This window comes from Microtus ochrogaster, chromosome 18, assembly GCF_000317375.1.
Source record: "Microtus ochrogaster isolate Prairie Vole_2 chromosome 18, MicOch1.0, whole genome shotgun sequence".
Taxonomy (NCBI): Eukaryota; Metazoa; Chordata; class Mammalia; order Rodentia; family Cricetidae; genus Microtus; species Microtus ochrogaster.
This window is the reverse complement of record NC_022020.1, coordinates 14,093,540-14,107,773: the sequence shown is the minus strand read 5'-3', so window position 1 is coordinate 14,107,773 and position 14,234 is coordinate 14,093,540. Positions and strand designations below refer to the sequence as shown.

Here is a 14,234-nt window from a genome sequence, read left to right as displayed (position 1 = left end):
GAGAGAGAGAGAGAGAGAGAGAGAGAGAGAGAGAGAGAGAGAGAGAGAGAGAGAGAAGGGGACGGGGAAGAGAGAGGAAGGTGGAGGTGCTTGTTATAATATGCATGTAGAAGCCAGAGGACAAGCCAGGACCCTGCTCTCTCCTTCTACCATGTGGATCCCAGGTTTGACAAGCATCTTTATCTACTAGATGAGCCATCTCATTTGAGGCAGAGTCTCACTATGTAGCTCTGCCTGCCCTGGAATTCACTATGTAGTCCAAGCTGGCCTGGAACTCACAGAGATGCTCTTGCCTCTCCATTCTGAGTGCTGTGATGAATAGCACGCACCAACACACTTGGCTCCTGCTTTGTTTCTTAATAAATACACATTTAAGATGTCAGGGAATTGTTTAGCATGTATGGTGCTTGTCAGACAAACTAGGCTACTTAGTTAAAGGTGGAAGGAGAGGACTGACTGTACGAAGCTGACCTCTGACCTAAACACACACACACGCACACGCACACAGACACACACAGACACACAGACACACAGACACACAGACACACACACACACACACACACACACACACACACACACAGAGTGATAGAGACAGATAGATAGGCAGCCAGAGAGATAGAGAGACAGAAACATACACAGAGATACATACATACACGGACAGAGATAAATACATACATGGACAGAAACACACACAGAGAGATAGAGAGACACATATTTAAACCTTTAAAAACACATTTAAATTTAGCAAAAATACATTTAGTGATTTTTTTTGAGACTGCCTTGCTCTTTAGCTCAGGCTGGTCTTGAACTCATGACAATCCCCTTCCATCATGACATCCCTGAGATGCCATGTTTAGTTTAACAATTTTCAATCTATCTTACTTCATCCCCACAACACGTAACAGTTTACTGTGGTTAAATATCATACTAATTAATAGTAGACTATTTTTTCTTTTGCCTATTTAAGCTCTGTGCATGCTGAATATCCAAAACTGATATAGCATGAAACAGCTCAGAAGACAGCAGAGGCATTGCAGGGCCACTGGGGGTTGCAGCCCAGTGAAACCATCGCTAGACACTGAGGGTTAATGAGTTGAGATGCCAGCATTAACTAGGTCACCCAGAGCAGAGACAGGCTGAGGGCATGTGCAGCCAAGCGCCATGCGCAGACTCTGCCCCAGTAAACAGGGGCACTTCACACACCAGGGTCTTTCTTCTAGAGGAGGGCCGCCAGTCCTCAAAAAAGTGAAGAGGGGAAGGCAGAAACAGAAGCAGCCCTTATTTGTTGCTCTGGGTCTGTTTTCTGAATTATAAGGCCCTCAGTTCTAGCCCCCCTACCGAGGACAATTCAATCTGAAATTGAGGAGGGACTTCAAATAGTCCATTTGCTGAGAGAGCCATGGCTTTCAGCTGGTGGCTGCCAAGAATCTAAGAGCAGCAGAATAGCTGCTGGGAATAAGGTCTTCTCTTCAGTCTGGATTGTCCAGGCCTGCAGAGTCACCCGGAGAACACAGGCATGAATGGCCTGGATTATGTAGCATAAAGGGCCTCTCAGGTTTTCTGGACTTAATAATAATGACCAACATTTAAAGCCTCCTAACTGTTTAACGTAATGTTTTATGCCTCTTATCTGAACTGTGAGACAGCTCATATTTTATCACCACATTTTATGATGAATTAAAAATTGAAACGATGTGTGTGGGTGTGGGGGGGGTATGTGCACATGGGAGGTCAGGTGTGCAGGAGTTCAGAAGATGAGTCAGATGCCCTGGAGCTGAGTGATAGGTACCTGCCACAGGGGCTAGAACTGCAGCTCCAGCCCTCTGAAAGAGCAGTATGTGCTCTTAACTGCTGGGCCCTGTCTCTGGCCGTCACCGTGTTTAACAGCTGAGAAGATGAAGGCTGATGCAGTAGCTGAAGCAGAGTCCTTAGTCACAGACGCACTCCCATCTTAAGCCCCCAAATTTGTGACAATGGTATTTTTTTTATGACAGAAAGAACTTAACAGATTTAATTATTTTTAAAAAAATTTAAGGGCCAGCGAGATAGCGCAGTTGGTAAAGGTGCTTGCCATCAAGCCTGAAGACCTGAGTTCTAACCTTGGCTTCTACATCATGTAAAAAGAGAACCAGGTCCCACAACATGTCCTCTGATCATGAATGTGCCTTGGCGTGTGCTCATTTGTATGTGTGCATGCGCTCGTGTGCACACACAGACACACATACGTGTAAAAATAAATGGAATAAAAATTTAAAGGCACTGAGGTGGGAACATTATCTCTTAACTAATTACTGGGTTTAAAGTAATTAAGACAGTCTACACAATCAAGAAGTCTTTATAGACTAGAGAAAGAACTTTGGCACTCAGGAATACAGGTGGCTTTATGGTAGCCCTGCTCACCCTCCGGTTTTATATGCTGTGCTCATTTCTAGTTTCTGGACCTACAAAACTATCAGATAGCGCATACGCTCTGAGTTAAGTTACTGAAGTTATGAGAAGCTAATTAACATTCAAAGGCTCGTACTGCTGGAGCCCGAGAAATCAGGGTGTGCCCCAAAGAAGTCTCTCCAGAGGCAGCACACTGAATTGGCCGCCCTTCTGGGCCACCTCCCTATTTCTCTCTGAACTCTGAGATGTTATATGCCAATCCCTAACTGTCATGATCTTAAATTCTCAAGTCACATGTACCAGCATCTCTAATTTGAGATAAGGAAAGAGAGGCATGCAGATGTTAAGGTACTGAAATTTGAACTTAAAAGAGTCCATACAGTCTCTAGGCCAACATTTTGATCCCACTATCCTCTTACCTCACATACTTGGCCAGTCTTTATTGACTATAGTATATGCTAATGCTAGAATAAAACAAACCAAAGTTGAAAATTCTTGAAGACACTGGACAGGTTAAAAATCTGTCAGTATACCAACTATGCTCCAAATATAGCTCACCCTAGAGGGTCATTTACATAATCTCTTCCAATCTTAGGGGTTTCTTGACTAAAATCAGTCAGGGCATATATTGTCCGATATTATTTCTTAATAATATACTTAATAGGGTTCGATTACTTATTCTCAAGTCAAATCTGAGAGGTCAGGACCTGGTAACATGAGTTCATTTTACTCCAAATACCACGCCCTACTATAGCAATGGTCTTTGTGGGGTTTTTATAGTGACAGAATAAATGGAAGTCATGAATCAAGGCACGTTTTAGATGCATTGGCAGGCAGGTTTCAGCAAAGTGGGGAAATCTGTGCCATAGGCTGAAGATGCTCTCTGAGAATTTTCTGTCCTTGGGTTGTTGAGAGCTGGTGGTCCCAACCATATCATATGAAACTTAAAGTTTCACATGATAGTAACAAGGGTGTTAGGTAGCAGATGTGGCAGTAACTGCCCATGAAGGGGACTCAAGATAGCACATGACAATATGGTTCAGGATCTGCTCCATTCCAGACTTTCCATGATCAAAGTTCTATTTAGCCAGACAACAGGTAGAAAGAAGCCTTAGTACAAGCATGACTGTTTTGCTGTGAACGTCAATTCACAAGATACCATAATAAAATGATTGACAGGTCAATATCCTACATATCTGACTACCCGAGTGGGAGGATAAATATTCTAAAGCATAAGAGTTACTAACTAACAGGCATGGGTAAATGAAGATCGTGACCAAGGGACTGTATGAGCCACGAAACCAGAACTATGGTAAACTGCATTATCCCAACTAGTATATCAAACCTTTTCATATGGTGTGGTTTTGTTACCATGCTCTAAAAGACAAAATAATATGCAATACACTTATATAGAAATGGACCAACACAGAGAATCAGAAAACAAATCTAAGTTTGGAATTATAGTCTGTTCGAAGTTAGAGCTCTTAAATAGACCAAAGCCAAATACACACAGATACACAGTTTTCTACACAGAGATACACACACATATATACACACAGAGATGAATACACACAGTTACACAAGATATGCACACACACAGCTACACACACAGATACATACATAGCTATATACATAGACACACACACAGCTGCACACATACAGATACACACAGCTATACACACTGATACACACAGGTATATATACACAGATACACACAGATATTCACACACTCAGACACATGTGTGCCCATGCATGCGCGAGCACACACACACAGTTGCTCTGATTCACGGTGATTATATTTTAATCACAGTACACCTCTGGACACAATATGAAGCTATTTGTAACCAACCATCTCTAAAAGTATCCTGGGTACACTTTTGAGTTGCGTACAAATGGATGGAAATAGAAAACACTATCCTGAGTGAGGTAAGCCAGACCCAAAAAGAGGAACATGGGATGTACTCACTCATATTTGGTTTCTAGCCATAATTAAAGGACAGTGAGCTTATAATTCGCAATCCTAGAGAAGCTAAATAAGAAGGTGAATCCAAAGACAAACATATAGGCATCTCCCTGAATATTAACCTTCATCAGGCGATGAAAGGAGACAGAGACAGAGACCCAAATTGGAGCACCGGACAGAAATCTCAAGGTCCAAATCAGGAGCAGAAGGAGGGGGAGCACGAGTAAGGAACTCAGGACTGCGAGGGGTACGCCCACACTCTGAGACAATGGGGATGTTCTTTCGGGAATTCACCAAGGCCAGCTGGCCTGAGTCTGAAAAAGCATGGGATAAAACCGGACTTGCTGAACATAGCGGACAATGAGGATTACTGAGAACTCAAGAACAATGGCAATGGGTTTTTGATCCTATTGCACGTGCTGGCTTTGGGGGGGCCTAGGCAGTTTGGATGCTCAACTTACTAAACCTGGATGGAGGTGGGCGGTCCTTGGACTTCCCACAGGTCAGGGAACCCTGATGGCTCTTCAAGCTGATGAGGGAGAGGGACTTGATCGGGGGAGGGGGAGGGAAATGGGAGGCGGTGGCGGGGAGGAGGCAGAAATCCTCAATAAATAAATAAATTTAAAAAATAAAAAAAATAAAGTTATGGGAACTGAAAAAAAATCACACATCTACACATGCACACTCTGGCACTCAGAATACTAAAGTTCTAGACTCTTTGCTTCAGAAATGTGAATTCAGGGGAACAAGTGTCCCTGGACCTGGGGAGAACACAACACAGGCTAATAAGCATGAGGGTGTGTCCCAGACTGAACAAGCAGTTTTGCTTTTAGAACAAAGCCGTTTCCCTAAGGGTACTTACTCAAGCCATTTCCTGGAGGTGCTGGGCACACGGACAAGTAGCCACTGCTCTGCTGTTACTCAGTGCATTGATGAGTTTAATTGCACCTAGTGACTGAAAGCGCCTGCATGAGTCTAAAGTAGTGCCTGGAAATAATTAAGCATGGAGTGAGAGAACTACTAAATCTGGGATCTACAGACTCCAAAAGGCCAGTCAAGGGGTTCCGGGACTTGAGAAGGTTCCTACGTGTGAAATACAGTGTCTTTTGAGTGTAGACCATCTAGGAATCAGTTTCAGAGATGTCTCCTTCTAGCTGTGAGCTGTTGCGTTAGTAGACTTGCTGTATGAATTGAGTCTCATGTCTACTATGGGCACACACTACACTGCCAGATCATTACAGTAAATCTCAGCATCTGTATCATGTTTTGGGAATGAAGGAGAGTGATGCACCGATGAGAATCCCTGCAAGAAGTTTCTTCTTGCCCATTCTGGTTAGTCATGGGTGCATACTGCATTCCTCGGGCAACCAACTCTGCTTAGTAATGGGTGTATACCCCATTTCTCAGCTGTGCGCTTTGCCTGCTAAGGTCAAAGAAACTTCAGGGTCTAGAGGCAAAGGTGAAGCTGCCTGGGGAGTGGGATGGTCAACACCAGAACCTGAGCTCACGGCTCCTGGGAGGAAACGACTTTCCCTTCTTAGATTTAGAGCTATATTCCACGGAGCCAGTCCGTCTTATGAACACTTTCTAGAACCTCGAGGAGGCAATGGGTATGGGGTTTCAGGAACAGGGGTGCTGAGGCATCAGACTCCTGGAGCTGCCAAGTGATCACCACCCACACCAGGGTCCCCAGACATCCTTTCAGCAAAGAAAGCCACTGTTCTTCGGTGCCATCTGTTGGAAAATATTTCACAATGGCGCTGTTATTTTCCAAGGCCTATGCACTGGCCTCAAAGGACTCAGGCTCATGAGGTCTTTAGCTTATGTCAGTATCTGTGAAAGGATGGAAAGGGCAGCCATTTGTAACCATGCAGAGAAGAAGGAGAACAGAGAAAAATGCAGTCATTTTAGCTTCAAATATGTCACTGAGTATAAAAAACGATTTAATATGAAGCACACATATGTATGGGATGTTAAGTGTGGTGTTTTCTCATTTAAAAATTTCAAGCTAATTAAATACTTTTCTTTATAGAAATGCATTTTAAATTAAAATATAATTACAACCCTTTCTTCCTAGCCCCTCCTAGATTCTCTACATCTATTTTTTCCATGCCTGTCTTCCCTCATTCTCAAATGGACAGTCTCCTTTTATTTATTAGCGTTGCATTTATATGTATGTATGCATAAACATACAAATACACCCTATTGAGTCTGTTTTGAAAACATAGACACACAAACAACATTTTTCTTCATAAATCCATTGAGAATTCTTTGCAACACAATCTTGGAAATATTGTCTAGGCAGGTAGCATTCTCGGCTGACCCTTTGTCAAGTTCTTAGAAACACGTTTATTCTAGGGCTCTTACTAACACACAGACGTCTAGCTATAAAGAGTTTGAGAACAGGAGATTGGAGCTTCTCTTTCCTCCTTCTAACAGGCTATGGTCATAAGACAGCAGAGAATGTTCCACCCTAGAATGGTTCGGGAAGGAGAGTAGACAGGGCTCAGACATAGTAAGAGAAAAAGAATGAAGAAAGGAATTCGGAGGACACTGTCTGTACTCAGCTCAGAAAAGCGTCTGCACTAGCCAGCGCCCTCAGGGATCTCTGTCTTCTGAACTGTAAAAATCCAGTGTGGGTGCCTTTGCTCTCAGCAGAGTGGCCATGCGGTGTGATGCCATTTCTGACGTCTGGGAGATTCTCCTCTCCGGCTGGAGGGCGCTGTAAGTGCCCTTCTTTGTTAAGACACATTGCTTCTGTTATTGCAGCTTGTATTACATGATCTAATCTGGCTGCTCTGCCTGTTGTGTCTAAATGGCCTCTGTGGTCAATTAACATGCTTCTCAGAGAACAGCAAGTAAAAGCAGGATGGACTGCCTTTAATTTAAAGTCCCAGATCCTTAGCATGGCTTTGTGGTCCTGAGCCGCCTGCCTTTTAGATTTATTGTTAGGCAGGGTCTCTGTTCACAAACTTGTACTGTGGTCACATGGGCCTTAGGGCCCTCGCTTATGCTGGTTCATTTGCCTAAACTATTTGGTCCTAGATTCCTGTTCAAATTAGCATCTCAGCTCCTGGACAGCTCTTCCTAATTATCTGATATTCCCTTGATAACCAGTTCCACACTTCCACAATGCTTCTATTATGTCTTCTGAAAGTATGATCGCAATGGCCACATGAATCGTTTCCTTTTGTTTTATTCCCTATTACTCAGAGGACTATCAGTTTCACCTGGAATGAAGCAGTGACCTCAGGATGTCAGAGCGGCTGACGCGCCACAGAAAAAGGTGAGGAGGACCAGGAAGAGATTTCTGTCTGTAGTAGTTAGTAAGCGCAATAATTGGGGAAATTAATCTGGGAGTGAGTCCAGATGGGGAGAGAATCAAACCTTAGGGAGAGAGGAGCCATGGGAACTCCTAAGCCTAAGCAGCTCTTGGTTGGAGGCCCTCAGTGTAAGAGAGAAGAGAACTGTAGAGGACCTCAGGTGATGCCAAATTAATACTTAAAAAGAATACGAGAGGCCTTCTCCTGCTGTCCTGATAGCTTCTTATTTTGAAGAGATGGGAAATGAGGTAAAGAAAGACTCTCTTAGAAGAAAGAATTAAATAAAGAAGGCTTCACTATCATTTTACAAAATAATTTTGAGGACATATAGCATTTAAAAATTTAAACTCTGTTGTTTGTGGGTGTGAGCCTGTATAATGGCCATCACACAGTCACACAAGCAGCCACACACTGGCCTTTTCCACATCGTGTAATGTTGTGCAGCCTTTTCCTTAGTGAGAGCGTTTTTTTTCTTTACAAACATCAGGGACATACAGTTCTGTTTAAGCAAGGTAGTTTGTTTTGGATAATTGTGACGAACCTCAAAGAGGCCAAATGTCCATGGGATACTGATAATTCCACTACAGCATTGCTTAGAAATGAACAAAGTACTTTTGGCGTCCCAGTTTAGATTCTGAATTTTGGATGAAAATTCTTTCTTTATAACTCATAGAAAGTAAGTAATGTGCCTTGTAGTATTTTTGTTTAGGTGCATATAATATTTTTAATTAAAATGAAAATTATATAGTACATTTTATAAAGTAAATAAACCTATATTAAAAGATTGTTCTTTTTTATTCTTTTTAAAATGGAAAAAGTTTGAACCTGCATATACAGTGTCAGACGACACACCGTGGGGACACGCCCCGACTCCTACCCAGTCTCTTTTCCCCACTTAGGTTCAATGTGTCCTTTTGTGCTTGGGGGCATCTTAATGCCTTTCTGACAGAATTGGGGTGTCTACACAGCAAGGCAGGAAGATAAAGTGGCATGAGGAACACAATGGAGTCCTCCCTCAGTTTTTATCATTTCTGCGACTAGATAGTTAATTTTACTTCTTATTTATTGATTTTTTTTTGAGACAAGGCTTTGCTATGTAGCCCAGCCTATGGCCTTGAACTCACTGTTGTAACCCAGGCTTGCCACAAACTGTCAACAATTTTGTCCCTTAGTTACATGTGCACTGCCATGTCCAGCTAACTCTAACTTTTCAAAAGTCACCACGGAATTTCCTATTAGTATTTTCAAATTGAATTCAAATGACTTGGTGAATTCACACTATTTAGGGCAAAAATGTACTAAGGATATGTTCTGACAGTTTATAATTTCATTTCTATTATGAATGTATGATTTTGAAAAATATATCTCAAGGTGTGAGCATATTGTCTGAAACTTCAAAATACTGACACTTTCCTCTCCACAATGCTGACTGGGTTTCTCTGTCCACTCTACTGGTTTAAAGGACCTGAAATTCAATGTCTGAATGTCCAATTCATTGGCTGTGCTTCTGCCTACCTGCAGCTCCATATTAAGTTCATGATCCTAATGTTACAGGATATCATTAAGTTCCCCGTTGGATGACAATTACAATATTATCAATGGGAAAGAACCATTATAAAGTATTTATTAGATGGATTATTCATATTAATTAAGGCTCATGTATAATTCATTAGAAAGTAAGTCACTGAGCAATGGAAATGAATACAATCAGCAGTGCATGTCCATGTCCATAGTAAGTGGGCATGCTTTAGGGAGAATAAGATTTTTGTTTTGTATTTATTTATTTATTTTTTACCAGTGTAAGCCAACCAGGAGACAGAATCACAAAGCACAGTGCACATGCATGTGTGCTTGATGTGTGTTTGCAGGACACTGGGCTGCCACCTCCCACCCTTGTCGCAGATGATGTCTTCTGGGAGTCTCTGTCTGCTACCAAATCTGTTTTAGAGATGATCACTTATTTTCTCATGAGAAGTAAATTCCAAAGGGATTAAAGCTGCAGGGAATTGTACCTTAGTGGTTGGGTGAGGGGAGGAGCCTATATAAGAGAAAATGAAGAGCTAAAGGAAAGCTATTTCATTCATCTTGCGCATGGCGTCTCTTAAATGTGAGGTCCAGGGGAGCTGCTTCTTTTGGCTGTTGAGAGGAATGATAGTGGGTTGCCACATGAAATGAGACCAGACTTAGCAAATAGATTTTAAATTCTAAGTATGATCCAAATATTGAATAGTATATTTATATACATTCAATATTTTCAATCACTCATTGCTTATCTGAAATTGAAATGTAAGGAGGACCTGGTGTCACAGGTTTATAAGACAATCTACTGGGAGACAGAAGCAGGAGGCTAGCAAGGTTGGATCCTGTGTAGGCAACTTAGTGAGCCCTTGTCTTAAAATAAAAAAATACAGAAATGACTGAGGCTATAGCTCAGTGGCAGGGTGTTTGCCACCATGTACAAAGCCCTGGATACAGTCTTTAACACACACACATACACACACACACACACACACACACGCACGCACGCACGCACGCACGCACGCACTCATGCACGCACGCACAGGACAAGATGTAAACGACACATTAGACTTCTTTTAGTCTTCTATCCAGGATTTCTGCAGCACTTTTTCTTTAATCCAGATAAAATCCTCAGCCTGAGTCAGCAAGCGTTGCTCTGGCCGGGGCGGGCAGGCAGAACAATGCTGTTAGTGTATTTAATGTTAACTCCCTATTCTCATTTTAGCTGAGAAGGGAGTATCTGTCACCAGGGAGGGTTTCCACAGGTGCACACAAGTGACTGCCTTGCACATTCTATCTGAGTTAATTCACAAATATCACCACTGCACGGAGCACATCCTCCTATTCAGAAAATGCAGTAATGTCAGACTTAGATTCACACATCACTCAACAAAGCAGATAAAACCTAAACCACCTGTTATGGAAAAACAGTAGGGAAAATTCCCAGTTATTTCAAATGAATTTTGGCCATTATGGCCTTTCTGGCCAAGGTTGATGTTAATGAGATACTGAGATGAATGCTCTGTTGTTTTTCAGAAAGCTTTTAGGATTCTGATAAACCTAAGAAAAATAGGGAGGAGGCTAATGTCATGGTAAGAACAGAAAATATATCTAAGAGGTGAATAATGGAACGGCTTCTGCTGATTATTCCCAAATTCAAGAGAACTGACAAGGTTCCAACAGCATCTGAAGTGTGTTCAACATTCCTCATCTGTCCGGATGCTTATTTCTGCAAATCTACAACTTGAAACAGAGGGAAAATCCCCTGTAACCCATAGTGGTCCATTTGCCCATTCACCTGTTCATTAATGCAGCAAAGAGTTAAATATGTTGTCCAGACTCAAGATGACACATTGGTGGCACACAGTGGTAAACAAGACAGAAATAGTTTCTGCCTTCAGGGACCTTAACAGTCACAGCAGAGAAGACAGACATTAAAAACGATTGCAAAAATAATTCTCTGTAATTGCTATATTACTCAGGGAAGTCCAGTTACTACAGGCACTAATTATTCAATGAGGATCACACTATCACATCCTCATCACCACTACTCTGTTATTGATCATTGCCGCCATCATCGTCACCATTATGATGTACTATATACGAGACACTACAGAAGTTCCGTAAATCCATTATTTTGTAATAAATTTTAGCAATAAAATTTAGCAATTTTAGATAAGTTAATTAATCTTGGAAATGGTAAGCTGAGTATTTTGAAATACCTCTTCTGTAGGTATATCCACACTCTCACAAAGAGACCCCTGGAAGACCCTTTGTGTACTTGTATCTCTACACAGGGGAAGTATAGAGGTTGGAAACAAAAACAGAAGAGAGCAATGCTTCTCAGAAAGGTGGGGTTAAGAACGTTTGTTTCTTTAACTAGTGACAGAGGCCAAACGAATGAAAGCAGAGAACACAGGTTGGTGAGATCATGGAGTAGGCTGTGACTCTCCAGGTTTCTCCTCCTCCCTAATGATATTTGACCCCAATCCAACCTCAAGATAGGATATCCCTGGGCTGTGCTTCACCAGCTTTCTCACACAGGCACAGGGTTAAGAGATGGCTCAGCACTTAAGAGCAAATAATATTCCCGCAGAGAACCTGAGTCTGGTTCCTAGGACACATATACCCCAGTTTACAATGACATGTCGCTCCAGCTCCAGGGAATCCTTTGCTCTCCCTGGACTCCAGGAACACTGCCCTCAAATACACAAATCCAAACACACAACTAAAAATGAGAAGACATTTTTAAAAAGTGCTTTAAAAAAAGAAAAAGTTGGAAGGCCACACTTTTCTCTTTTATTGCATTTTTTTTTCTTTCTAGTTCGAAGGACTTAGTTTCTGCCCGGCAAGAGTACAGGCTATCCCCGTCTGCACCTCAGAGCCCCACACAGCTGTATTCTGCTTCCACCCTGACAGTTCAAGGCGCTTTACATCCTCACCCAAATGTATGGAATTTTACTTTACTTCTTTTCAATGAATAGCAAACTACACGGCCCTAAATAAATCTTCCGGCTCTGCCAGCGCTTTGCCTACAAGTGACTCATCCAGCAGTTGTTCCGCAGGAACTATCTACAAATGCAGCTCTGGCAGGAGCAGTCACTCAGCAGGGCAGACCGTGCATTTGGTGTGCTGCGGACAGACTTCAAGAGCATCGTGCACGTCCTGTGGGTTCTGGAAAGAAAACTGGGGACATAATGTCCTGGCAAAAGCAAATGCTCCCATTTATTTTTAGAATTACCCCCTTTGAAACCGTGGAGAGGTGAAGAGTTTGCTTTTTATTTTCATTCAGAACCAAGGGCAGGAAACAAAAAGGTTAAGGAAACACAAACCTTGAAATCTTAAGGTTCCAATAACCGTATCTAGTGTGTCCTGGAGTCTTAATCACTGGGTACAGTGAAAGCTCAGCAGGTATAAATAACCCAAGGCTTCTTTTAGGTCATCTCCTGCGGTTGGGGAAGTGCCAGACCTACAAAGACTATTGTTTCTGGTTGCTGCTTATTCCCCTCTCATTTTGACCATCCCATCTTCCCCCCTCCTCTGTACTCTAACTTAGCCTGTGTTTCCCTTTGTGGTTTTCAGAGTTCCTGGTGTACTCTCAGGAATATTCTTTAAAGATCAAGCATGGGTTGTGTTCAATCTCTTCAAAAACCTTTAAAAAAATCAGTGTCAGTGTGTGACTCTCCCCCCATGTGTGTATGTGTGTGTGTGTATGTACATACTTGTGTGTGTGTGTGTGTGTGTGTGTGTGTGTGCATTCATACACATGTTAGAGCACAACCTTGGGTATTGCTCCTCAGTTGCTGTTCTTTGTTCTTAGAGACAGAGTCTGTCATTGATTCAAAATTCACCAAGTAGGCTAGGCTAGCTGGCCAGGGTGCTCCAGAGATCTGCCTTTGTCTGCCTCCCCTATGCTAGAATTACAAACTCACAGCATCACAACCAGGTTTTCCTTTTGTTTTTCCCTGTGTGTTTTGGGGATAAAACTCAGGCCCTCACGCTTGCGTGGCAAGAACTTTACCAAGTTATCTCGCAGCCTTTGATGGGAAGGAGTAACTGCTTTACCTGAGGGACACACTTTGACATTTGCTTTGTTAACTGTTCTCAAAACATTGTTCCTCAGGGACAAAGAAGCAATCTGTCACCCATGGGCTTAATTTGAAAGGGATTAAAACTGGTCTATGCTTTCTTTATGCTTTCCCACTCACAAAAACAGAGAGCCTCTCTGTGTTTCCTTTGTTAGAACATATAGTGACATTAGGAGGTTAAGAGAGGCAAACATTTTAGAGAGAGTGCTTGGCCAGGGAGTCAGACACACTTGGCTTAAAATCTCTCTGCTGGGTACTGCTGTCAGATCCCTACAAGTAAGCTGAGTTTTTCTGACTTTCAGCTTCCTTATTTGAAAATAGATGCAATTATCTATCAACAACCACAGAGCACAGCAAGATGGTAATGCGCCCAGTTTGGTGCTGTACATGGTAGATTTTGCCACTTGACATCTGTCATACTCTCCTTCCGGTATTTCTATGTGGCAGTTATGTGTTGACTTCATTTCCCTTCAGACAGAAAGTTAGACAAATGAGGCAGGCCTTGGGGAAAGAATGCCCTGACGTGGCCATGCTAAGCGCCCAGGGTTAGGCACATAACCTAAGCCAGGCTTTGCCACTGACTTGCTGGGGTATTTGGTAATTAAACAAAAGCCCTTCAGGGTGATGGGACTGTAATGGCATCACTCACTGTTAGGTGGGAAGCTCCTCTCTAGAGGAACTAGAGAAAGACACAGGATCTGGTTTTGCTGTTTGAGTAATAGTCACTGAGTAAGGCCCAGGCAGAAACAAGCAGAGCCTAGAATTGGGGAGTGGGAATAATTTGGGAATGTCCTCAAACCTCTGGATCTAAACAAGGCTGAAGTCATTTGTATGCAGGCTCCTCTTATTTATATAAGCTGGTTTCTCCTTTAATATGACTGAAGTGGGATGCTGGTGATAGCACCTCCCCCACAACCACCATCACCCCCTCCCACCACCACCATCACCACCAC

The 14,234-nt window shown here is 42.5% G+C and overlaps 1 protein-coding gene across 10 annotated transcripts in view; it reads right to left on the bottom strand.

Moving 5' to 3' along the window:
* Dtna (dystrobrevin alpha) overlaps nucleotides 1–14,234 on the bottom strand; it is a 370,950-nt gene that overhangs the window by 143,687 nt on the left and 213,029 nt on the right. The gene's annotated exons all lie outside the window — the stretch shown is intronic.